The sequence below is a fragment of the Vulpes vulpes genome, chromosome 1, assembly GCF_048418805.1.
Source record: "Vulpes vulpes isolate BD-2025 chromosome 1, VulVul3, whole genome shotgun sequence".
NCBI classification, from domain to species: domain Eukaryota; kingdom Metazoa; phylum Chordata; class Mammalia; order Carnivora; family Canidae; genus Vulpes; species Vulpes vulpes.
Window position 1 is genome coordinate 191,158,348 of NC_132780.1, and position 11,685 is coordinate 191,170,032.

The following is an 11,685-nucleotide window of genomic DNA, read 5'->3' on the forward strand; positions in this document are numbered from 1 at the left end:
TCAATCCCGGGACCCCAGGATCACGCCCTGAGCCCAAGGCTGACGCCCAGCCGCTGAGCCATCCAGCGTCCCCATAGCCATTTTTAAATGTGCAGTTCAGTAGTATTAAGTACTCCACCTTGTCGTGCAGCAGTGATTTTAGAATGTGAAGATCTCACAAATGCTCATGAGAGAGTGATTGCACATATATTTCATTGATGATTATTTGCTTCCTTGGATAATTATTATTTAAAAGAGCATCTTTGTTATATAAGAAGCGTTATACTTTACTATAAAGAATACAGAGAGCCTTGAAAGAAAATTAAAATAGTAGATAATCTCACTGCCTGGAAATAACCAATGAACATTTTTTATCAATTTCAAATGTGGAAAACCTTTAGAAAAATGCATAATCCCATCACCTAGAAATAACCATTAGTATCTTTTTAAGTTTCTTCTAATTCCCAATAGTATATAGATAGATTTTTAAAATAAAATTAGGGTTTATTAACTATGATTAGGAACTTAACACTTTCCCATTAACATCATTAAGTGGTGTGCCCTATCAATAAAAATTCTTCAAAAACCAATGTTTTTGATAATTGCATGTGTGGTTTGAGGAAATAAGACTCTGGTGGAGCAGGAGGGATGGGCTTGGTTTGGATGGTGAAGGAAGAAAGTCTGAGACAGAAGAAACAGCAAAAACAAAAAACCCGGGAGTCAAGGCTAAGCCCTTCATGTTTAGTCAACCAGCAAAGAGATGAACTTGGTGGTACTGATGATGACAAAATGATTTTATGAGTGTGTTGGAGGCCAACCCGGGTAGCCAGGAATTTAAGGGGCCATCAGCTAGCTCTGAGAGAAAGGAGAAGCAGAGGAGGTGAGCACCCCACTTACCCCCAGCTTTTCCCCTAAGGGCACTTTCCTGAGGTACCACAGAATAATAAAGCCTCAAAGGGAAGCGGCATTCTTGAGCTGAGGAAACAAACTCAGGACTTGCTGGAACAACAAAAAAGTGAGAGACCAATTCCAGGGAGGAAGGATCCCAGAAACGGGATTTCCCAAAATCTTCATACAGATGCAAGTCATTGAATAAAAAGACTCAGTAGAAAGAAAACAGCAGCTGATGAGATGAGGGCCACAAAGTAGGATGAGCAAGAGGTGCCTAGAGAGTAAAATTTAAAGAAGTGCTGGAGTTCGGGGTGGTCCCTTGCCCTAAGCACCTCCTTTGTCTCACCTGGGCATCTGGCTGGGAGGCTAACAGAGTGAATGGTGCTTTCCTCCCCCATCCCCTGCTGGAGGAATAGAGATTGAATTTCAAGCCTCAGAGTTAACTGGGCCTTGGTAGATACCTGGGCTCGGTGTCTGGATTTCAGAAAGGCTAACCTCTAGGAATAATGATGATGCCCGAAGAATACAGATCCTACACTAGGAGAAGGGCAAAGCTGAAGTAGACCAGCCCTAATAAAGGCTCAAAGTAACCGGATGGGACAAAGGTGATAGCTGGTACACCTACCTACCTAGTGAAAGAAGACAACCCTCCTTGGAAGAAGATATCCAGAGCTTCTAGAATTTTCCATCGACAATGTCCAACATCCAATTTAAAAGTGTGAAGCATGCAGATGAGTAGGACCAGTTGGCTGGACACAAAGGAAAACCACAGACCTCAAAACAAAGGTGACAAAGGTAGTGCAAATATTCTACAAGGATTTTATTTTATTTTTTTTTCTACAAGGATTTTAAAAATGACTATGGTAAATAAATAGAGAAGACATAAAAGTCAAATTTTAGAACCAAAAAGCAGAGTAACTGACAATAAGAATTCAACAGATGAATGTGACAGCAGGTTAAAAGCAACAGAACAAATGACTGAAGACAAGTATCCAGATCGATGGACAGAAAAATGTTAATGGAGCAACCTAGATGAAATCAAGCTACAGGAGGTTTGGGGGGCACCTGGGTGCCTCAGTTTGTCAAGTGTTCGCCTTCAGCTCAGGTCTTGATCCCAGGGTCTTGGGATCGAGCCCCACGTCGGGCTCCCTGCTCAGGGGGGAGCCTGCTTCTCCCTCTCTCTCTCTTTTTTTTTTTTTGGTAAAGATTTTTTAAATTTATTCATGAGAGACTCAGAGAGAGAGGTAGAGACATAGCAGCCTCCCTCTCCTGCCTGCTGCTCCACCTGTGTGTGCTCTCTCTGTGTCGAATAAATAAAATCATTTTCTAAAAAAAACAAATTACAGAGGTTTTAAAAATAGCAACACAGTAATACCACTTCTTTGAAATGGTTATGAAGAGAATAAATGCACTGCAGCAAGCCGGAAAGGTAAGAATTAATTTTTCAAGATGAAAAAAAATTAGCTTCTTTTGTTTGCTGTTTTATTTTATAATGGGGAAGCTCCCAACATAGAAATAATGTGGAAAAGATGTGTGTTAAAATTATTACAATTATTATAAAGATGCTTCCTGAACAAAATTATGATGTCACTCTAGTCTTACCTCCCAACTTTCTTGCTAAAATGGTAGATAGAAGCCCTGTTGGACTTCTTTTTCCTTTTATCCTTGAAGGAGATCTTTCCCAATCCGTCATTGTGGGTTTGAAACCTAGTGAATCTGACGATAAAACAGGCAGAAGAAAGTCAAGATTGACTGTGACACCAGGGAAAAGCAGCCCTTTGCTTCAATACCTTAATAGCTTCCTCCTGTGACTTTGTCATTTACTCTTAAGGATACAAGTACACGCTTGAAGGCAGAGGGAATCCAGTGGGGAGAGAGGTGGAAGGTTCTAGAAGACTGCCTAAGAATGGAACCACTGGGATGCCTGGGGGGCTCAGTGGTTGGGCGTCTCTGCCTTTGGCTCAGGGCATGATCCCAAGGTCCTGGGATCGAGTCCCTTAGCAGGCTCCCTGCGAGGAGCCTGCTTCTCCTGCCTATGCCTCTCATGAATAAATAAATAAAATCTTTAAAAAAAAAAAAAGAAAAGAAAGGAACTAGTTTCACGAAAATGTGGGGAACAGGACCTCTCACCACTTTCTTTTGCCATTTTGGAAGGCTCTAAATGACCATTGCAGGGGCGCTGGGGGTGGGGGCTCACGCAGATAATTTTGCTATGATCATTGAGCTCCCTAGACCATCACTGAGCAGCTGTGGCTTCAGGTGGTGGGAATATTTATAAATGTTTAAAAATACACAAGCATTTTAGGCCGGTGCACCCACATGCTCACTTGTGGTTCACTACATTTGTCCTCTCCCGGGGAGTTACCCTGGGGAAACGAATGAATGAGAGCTAGGAGACAAGCCACCTAAAGTACAGGGAGTCCCGGGTGCTTCTGTGGTTAACACTTCTTTTCCTTTTTTTTGTAACAAAAAAAACCAGAATGATAGAAAGCCCCAGAATCCTAGGCTTTCCTTGTGTGTACACAGAGAGCTACTTCGTCTTACTGACCCCAGTTTTCACCCCTTACATAAGCTTTTTGTGAGAATCTTCATATGAAGCTTTTGCTTGGTAGGCTACTAAATAAAAAGAAAAATTGCTTATGCTCCGATCTATCATTTTGTGGTAGATTCTGCTCCTGTCTTCTCATTATTCTCTTGAAATTGATTTTTTTTCCTCTCAAAAACTGGGTCCCGTTGTCTGTTTTACTCTCTAGAAGCAACAGAAATAAATTTATTTATTTATTTATTTATTTATTTATTTATTTATTTATTTATTTATTTATTTAATTTATGGTTTATTTATTTATTCATGAGAGACAGAGAGAGGCAGAGACATGGAGAAGCAGGCTCCCTGCAGGGAGCCCGCTGCGGGACTCGATCCCGGGACCCCAGGATCACGCCCTGGGCTGAAGGCAGATGCTCAACCCCTGAGCCACCCAGACACCCCGAAACAATAGAAATTTAAAGGAAAACCTTTTAGTGCTACTCCAATTTTATGTTCTGTCATCCTCAATTTAGAAATCAACATGTGTTGCCCTTTATAATCCTCCCCCCGACGCACACACACACACACACACACACACTTTCTGAAGTGGTTTTAGGTATCTGGAAAATGGTTAATGTTTCGTAAAACAAAATTTCTGCTCTAGAAGTTTCCTACCTAGGATACGTGTGTGTACTTTGTTTCTAAAATTAATCAACGTTTCTTGAAGATGCTATTTTCTGAAGGAGAAGGACCTCCGTTTCTATTTAGTTTCGAAGCTGCTTAGCATCTGTAGCTACTTGCCTGCTCCAGGTTTAAAATTTCTTTGTAGGTGCCAACACCAACCTCGGCGGTGTTGCTGGTACCCCCCATGTGACGTGGTTAGTTTTGCTCTTTTGTCCAGACAACTGGACTCCCCCCCCCCCCATGTTACAGTAGCAGCAATGCTGCAAACTCGGAGCATAAGGAAAGCTTAAGAATCAAACCACGTTTACATTTGAATTGGTTCAAGTAGATGTCTTATTGATGTGTGGTCCTTTATTACTGCTTTTCTTCTATTATTGTTTTTTCTTCTTAGAAGTGTGGCCTCACTGCTAGCGTGTCAGGTATTTCAAGTTCTATTTATCACTTATTTCATTTAGATCATCGTGTCACACATTCAGTCCATTACAGTTACCTCTACACTGGCTCTTCAACTTCCCCCTTTTGCTTTGTGAAATTAATTCTGTACAAATAGTTTTCCTTTGCTAGTCCAGGTTATTTCTGTAGCTAGTCCTGTGTTAATGTTGCTTTTGCCACGCACCCAAACCAATCCATTAAAAACAACAATTAGAATCTAATTACGACCACCATTAACTTTCTCAAGGTGGAAAATTTGAAAAACACGAAGGAAGGCCTGAAATGTGAGGCGACCTGGAGGTGTGTCACCGCCTACTCCGTCTCCCTAGGTCGGTGTTTTGTTTGTAAATACTGTATGACATTCATAAACTGGTGGGACACCTCAGATTGCCAGGGAAGATCTAACATAGAGACCACAGAGTGGTCGGAAGAGACCCTGGAATATCATTTGGCCAATATTCTAGATGAATAGGATCCACCAGATTAACCCTGGTGGTTATTCTCCAAGCCTGCCAAAGATTCAGCATGTCCCACTAGAACCCCGTCACACAGTTCCACGTCTCATGGTTTGTCTGCCTCTCTGATGACCATTCAACCTTCCCTCCCTTCCCCTATGATCCTCTGCGCTGTTTCTTATATTCCACACTGTGCGTGAAACCATATGGTAATCGCCTTTCTCTGATTGACTTACTTCACTCAGCATTATACCCTCTAGTTCTACCCATGTCGATGTAAATGGTAACATTTCTTCCCCTCTGATGGCTGAGTACTATTCCGTTCTTTATACATATCACATCTTTTTTATCCAGTCATCTGTCGATGGACATCTGGGCTCTTTCCACAGTTTGGCTATTGTGGACATTGCTGCTATGAACATTGGGGTGCAGGTGCCCCCTCAGGTCACTACATTTATATCTTTGGGGTAAATACCTGAGGGTTGAAGGAGGGCAGGTGGGTGGGGGGTTGGGGTTAATTTGGTGATGGGCATTAAGGAGGGCATGTGATATGATGAGCACTGGGTGTTATTCTTAAAAAATTTTTTAAAGACTTTATTTATTCATGAGACAGAGAGAGAGAGAGAGAGAGGCAGAGACACAGGCAGAGGGAGAAGCAGGCTCCATGTAGGAAGCCCGACGTGGGACTTAATCCTGAGACCCCAGGATCACTCCCTGGCCCAAAGGCAGACCCTCAACCGCTGAGCCACCCAGGTGTCCCTGAGCACAGGATGTTATATGCAACTGACAAATCATCGAACGCCAAAAAAAAAAAAAAAGAAACAAAGAAAAGAAAACCATCACAATGACTAGATGTTTCAACCCAAACCCCACCTCTACCCAAAAACAAACCAAAAAAAAAAAAAAAACAAGCAATAACTGTGGGCCGGGATCAGATTATTTATGAGGTCTCATTTGCAAGTGCATGTTAACAACCTCTAGTGCTTCTTTTTTTATTATTATTTTTTCTAGTGCTTCTTTTTAATTAAAAATTATTTCTGAATGGAGCGCAGTCCCAACTACAACTTTCTCCAGGGCGTATGGAAAAGATAACCTACATGACATAATAACACAATATAAGCAGCATGTCCTAATGTAGCCCATTGTACAATGGATCTCTGGAAGTGTAAAAAATTCTTCTGATCAGGGTGGAAGTCTGACTTTTCCAAGAAACCGTGGAACTGTAGTTTAGTAATTCTGGTTAAAGACCAAGCACTGACGCATGTCAGTTGCTGGACGATACCACCAGAGGGCACTCTTCACTCTCTGAAACTTCCACCTTGCCTCACAGCTACCATGGAGTTCCTCAATATGTCATACAATTTATAAACTTAGCTAGGAAAATTTCTCCCAGGAAAAAATATGTAATTATGAGTGATGATTGATGGGCTCTTATGCAGAAGACACAGGCTGTCGGTGTAGAGTTCGTGATGCTGGAGGGGCACCGGTACTGGTAACTGGTCTAGGACAAAATATTTTCTCTAAGCTTTTCGAGATCCTCTTGTTGGAAGAAACTTCAAAAAGTCTTTCAAGAGATACAAGACTTCTGAAATTCTTGCTGGGGATTTGATTCCTTAAAACTTGGATGTTGCTCTTCTCAGACATCTTAAAACGGTCTGTTTTCCCATTACCTGAGAAGAAACTCATCTTGTAAAAACGCTCATGCAATTGTACACTCAGGTGTTCTGGGTTTTGGATTTGAATATATGCACCTGGAAGCAAGGACAAATTAGATACAAGTTCCAGGAGAGTTTCCAGGTATGACTTGGTCAAGAGAGATTTCTTTCATCTTAAGCTTCCGTGTATGTGTCACTGGTTAAGATGCTAATAGCTTTATTTTTATAGTGCTTTATAGTTTCCACGGTGCCTTACATTGGTTCTCACAAAACCCTTCCAAGGTAAAGAGGGCAGATATGGATATTCCTAATCACAAAAGAATTACAGTTGGGCTCCAGGAGAAGATGTTGGCGGCTCAGGTCACATAATGAGTCTTGGGGCTAGAAGGGACCCCTCAGAAGTCAAAGTCAAAGCATGTTCTCATTCTATGCACCAGAAGCAGGCAGCAGGCTTCTCTCTGACTCTGGAATTATGTAGGAAGCTACGGGGAGCCAAGGAAGGTGGCCAAGGCAGTTTAAAGGATCGAATTCACACTGTAGGTTGATACTTTTTGACTATGAATCTACAGTCATAAAATAAAGAAGTCCCAGGGATGTAATGTACCGCATGGTGACGACAGTTAATGATGCGCGTTGTATATTTTGTAGGTTGCTAAGAAGGTCAACCTTAAAAGGTCTCATCACAAGAAAAAGAAAAATTTTAACTGTGTGAGGTTGTGGTTGTTCACCAGACTTGGCTGTGGTGATCTCGTCGTGATATATACATATAAGGATCGTTATGTTGTATGCCTGGAACTAAATAAAATGTTATATGTCAAAAAATAAAATAAAATAAAATGTTATATGTCTATTATATTTCACTTATAAAAAGAATAAGTCTTTTAAAAATAAATGTTGACATACACAGAGGGAAAAGAAAGATCACACACACCACCCAAACTGCCTCCATTTGTTTTGGTCTGAGCTTCTCCATCGATGCCACCCATTTCTAGCATTCGCTCCTCAAACCACAAGCCAGCACTACTGCTGCTGTTTTACGTTTCCTAAAGCAGAAAGCAAGACCAGGAAAGCATTTGCCTACAAAATCTGGACCAGCCTGAAGCTATACCCAAATCACCTGGAATGCCCGGACCTTCCTCCAGACCAGGGCTTCTTCCATTTGCCACCCATTGAATCATCTGCAGAGCTTTTTTTTTTTTTTTTAAGATTTTATTTATTTATTCATGAGAGACACACAGAGAGAGGCAGAGACACAGGCAGAGGGAGGAGCAGGCTCCATGCAGGGAGCCTGATGTGGGACTCGATCCTGGGTCTCCAGGATCACGCCCTGGGCGGAAGACAGGCGCTAAACCCCTGAACCACCCAGGGACCCCCATCTGCAGAGCTTTTGAGGATCCTGATACCTAGATGAATTACACCAGAATTTCTGATGCCGAAGTGCCGCGGGGTTAAGAACCACTGTTCCAGGTACACTGAATCAGTATCTAACAGTTCCGAGAGTATTTAAACTGGTTCCCTAAATGATTTTGCTTTTATCAAAAGCCAGAAAACTAGGGGCCTCTGGGTGGCTCAGTTGGTTGAGTGTCTGCCTTTGGCTCAGATCATGATCCCGGGGTCCAAGGATCAAGTGCCACATCGGGCTCCCTGCATGGAGCCTGCTTCTCCCTCTGCCTGTGTCTCTGCCTCGCTCTCTCTCTGTGTCTCTCATGAATAAATAAATATAAATAAATAAAAGCCTGAAAACTGTTGGCCTACAGCCAAAAGAAAAAAGTTGTTTTTGACTGAAAGCCCCTGGGTAGTGAATGAGAACACGTGGATTTTAGTTTTTCTTGGCCATAGCCTCTTTGCCTCCTCATAAGGGAGTTGGGCCAGTTAAGGGGACCTCAAAGTGTGGTCATGTTAATGGCAGTGTCAACACCCTCTGGGCACTTATTAGAAATGCAGTCTTCTGGGCCCTTCCCTAGATGTACTATATCAAACACTGCTGGTGGGGCCCAGCAAACAGGGTTTTGAGGAGATTCCAGGTGATTCTGATGCCTGCTGAAGTTTGAGACCTTCTGGCCTCATTGAAATGTACATACTCTATCTGCTCTGGAATCCTACAGTTCGGTCTCCTTTGGAGGAAAACCTCAGTCACGACCATTCGAGAAGGGCTAAGAAGGGGTTTTTCCGCAAGCTGCTGGCTTTCACAAGAACTTTCAAGAACCCCTTTCAAAGACTTAGAGGAAACATTGAATGCCTGCTGATGAAAGGATCCAGTGCAGGCCTGGGTATTGGTGATGCTGTCATGACCTCAAAGCAACACGGCATTGGTGAAGGACAGGGCAAGGATGGGACTGCTCTGGATGGGAAGGATAGCCAGAGGTGGGACAGCTGCTAAGGCTTTGTCCAGCCCCCCAAATCATCCGCAACCAGGGGAAAAAAAGTCCTGCCTCAGCTGGATAACAAAATACCCAGGGAGCATGGGGACACCATGCCAGCCTTTGAGAAGAGCAAACACTTGGAGAAGAGTCTTCGCCTGGTGTAACCTCATTTTAGAGGAAACTGAGATCCAAATACATAATGTGACCTGCCCGATGTCCTAACAATCAAACAGTCTTTAGCAATCAAACTGCATCAGGAATTAAAGTCTCCCGGGTCTTTGAGAACTCTTACTTCTCTCACACTCTCTGGGGTCTAGATAAACTTCTCTCCATCCTTCCTATTGTCAAAACTTGCCCATAGCGTGTTCCATGCATATCCATCCCACCTGCTCATGGTTCAATGGTCATCATGGAGAGAGAAGGAAGGTTATTAGTTCAAAATAATTTGTTAAACATTGACCAGAGCTTAAGGCTCTTGGAGAAGAACCTCATGGAAAGCATCATTTCACCTAACACTAGTATTTTCCACCCACTAGCCACCATAGAGCGGCGCCTACAGCCTTCCTCCCCTGCTTACTACTTTCTGGGGCCACTTGCTGAAGATAGGATGGCTCTTCTCTCTCTGCCCCAGCCAGACGAGTCCAGGGACCCTGTAGCCTGTGATCACTGGGCTCCCAGGCCTTCAGACAGTTCTTCAGGCAGAAGGGGCCATAGTAAGAGTTTCCTGCTTTGCTTTTCCCTCAGATCCCACTGGTACTGGCCTCCTGGCTCCTTACAAAGACTACGGTTGCCAAGTGTCCAGAAGCCTTAAGGATTCAACTTGACCATCAAAGGAAAGGGGGGAAAGGGGCGAGTCCATTTCCCGATTGCCAACTATGTGTTGGGCAAAGTTCTAGTGTACACAGAGGACACAGCAGCTTCAGAAGGTTTAACACCATGCCTACGATCACATGGTCGGAGACAATGTTCAGAACTGCCTCTGACCTCAAATCCATGTCCAAGGTTAAGGGCACGACTCAGGCTACCTCTTTCAAGCTGCTTTGAGCTAAAGAGGGAGGTTGAGGTGAACAACAGAGATAAGAAATCTGTTTGGCACAGCGTGTAACAAAGACCCACATTTTCACATAAAGGATAGATGATTTTGAAGGTCAATATCAGTCTTTAATTTTTCTTTTTCTACAAAAAAAGTCTCTCTGTATAATACGTGTGCAGAAAAATGTAAAGTATTATAATTTTTCCTGTGAGCACAACATATCAATACTAACGAGGAGAAGCATTAAAAGAGATCAGATAAGAATTAACAAAAATAGGGAGAAGCACATTGAAAAGTTTAGCTGGGTCCCCAGAATAACAGAAGCTATTTTAAGAGAAATGAATTCAGAGCAGATGAATATTTTACGTGCAGTCCCTTTGGAGAGTTGGGCCTGAGGTTTGTCCCCTGTCTGAGCTCCTTCGGACTACCTGTCCCCTCCAGTCTCTGCGAAAGTGGCTTAATTGTATGTCACCACCATCAGGTGCGAGCTGGTCTGTAGGTTTTCATCATCTGCATGTGGACATCAAGAAGGAAATGGCTATCATCATTTTCCCCTCAAGGCTGCCTTCCCTATATAAGAGCCATTTTATAGCTGTGGGAATTCCATTTATCAGGTGGAGGAGGTGGTTGAGCTCTGTTCAAATCACGTTTTGTTCTGTTGGCCTGTCACGGAAGGTGTCTGAGCATAAAATCCCACCCCCAGTGCTTCATTCTTCAGGGAGGGCCCTGGGGGCTGGCCCAGCCATGTGAGGTCCTACAGTGTCACAGGCAGCTGTGACAAGTGACGAGGGGAAGAAGCTGAAGGAGGAGAATTTTCTCATGACAGGATGAAGGAGGAGGCTGGGGGAGCTTCAAAGTCATTGGGGACATCTTTGTCCCTAGTAAACAGCAAGGAAATATGAATGTAGTGTCTAACACCCAAGATCCAGGGGTGTGGCAACCAGCAGAAAGAGGTAAAGGTGATGTTGGAACTGTGGACATGGCCCCAAAGTGGAATGAGAACAAGGCCTAGGAGTAGAGGAAAACCATTATTGGAAAGAAAATTATTTTTCAGAGTTATAAGGTAGAACAAAGGGCACCGGGCAGCCCAGTTGGTTAAGCATCTGCCTTCTGCTCAGGTCGTGATCCCAGATCCTGGGATCAAGCCCTGCATCGGGCTCCCTGCTCAGAGGGGAGTCATGCGCACATGCATGCGCATTCTCAAATAAATATCTTTAAAAAAATTAAAAAAGAAAGGGAAACCTGCCCCAAAGTTAGCTCAGCAAGACGTCCAGGGCTCTCAGCACCTGACTGAAGGTTTAGGTGACATAGCTTATTGAGCAACAGAATTGATTCCTCTCGTGGCAGAAGATGCCCCTAAGATGCCCCTTCCATTTGGATCTGGTCTTGCGACTGATCAGGACAAGTGTGTCGAGTGGCAAAGACCAGCTACTAAGGGCCAAGAGATGTGCTCTCAAACTCCCATCCCCATGTCTAGGACAGGTGACGGAAGAAAATGTAGGTTTCTTCAAGGATGGGAAGACTGGTCCCTCTTACCCACCACAGGATAGATCCAGGGGAGATTTTCTGCCTCCTTCACGTGACTCCTTGTATTATTACACCTTATGAAACTAGAAGCGAATGTGCAAATGAGGGCAATGAAAAGTTGCAATCTATGGATCCCTACAGT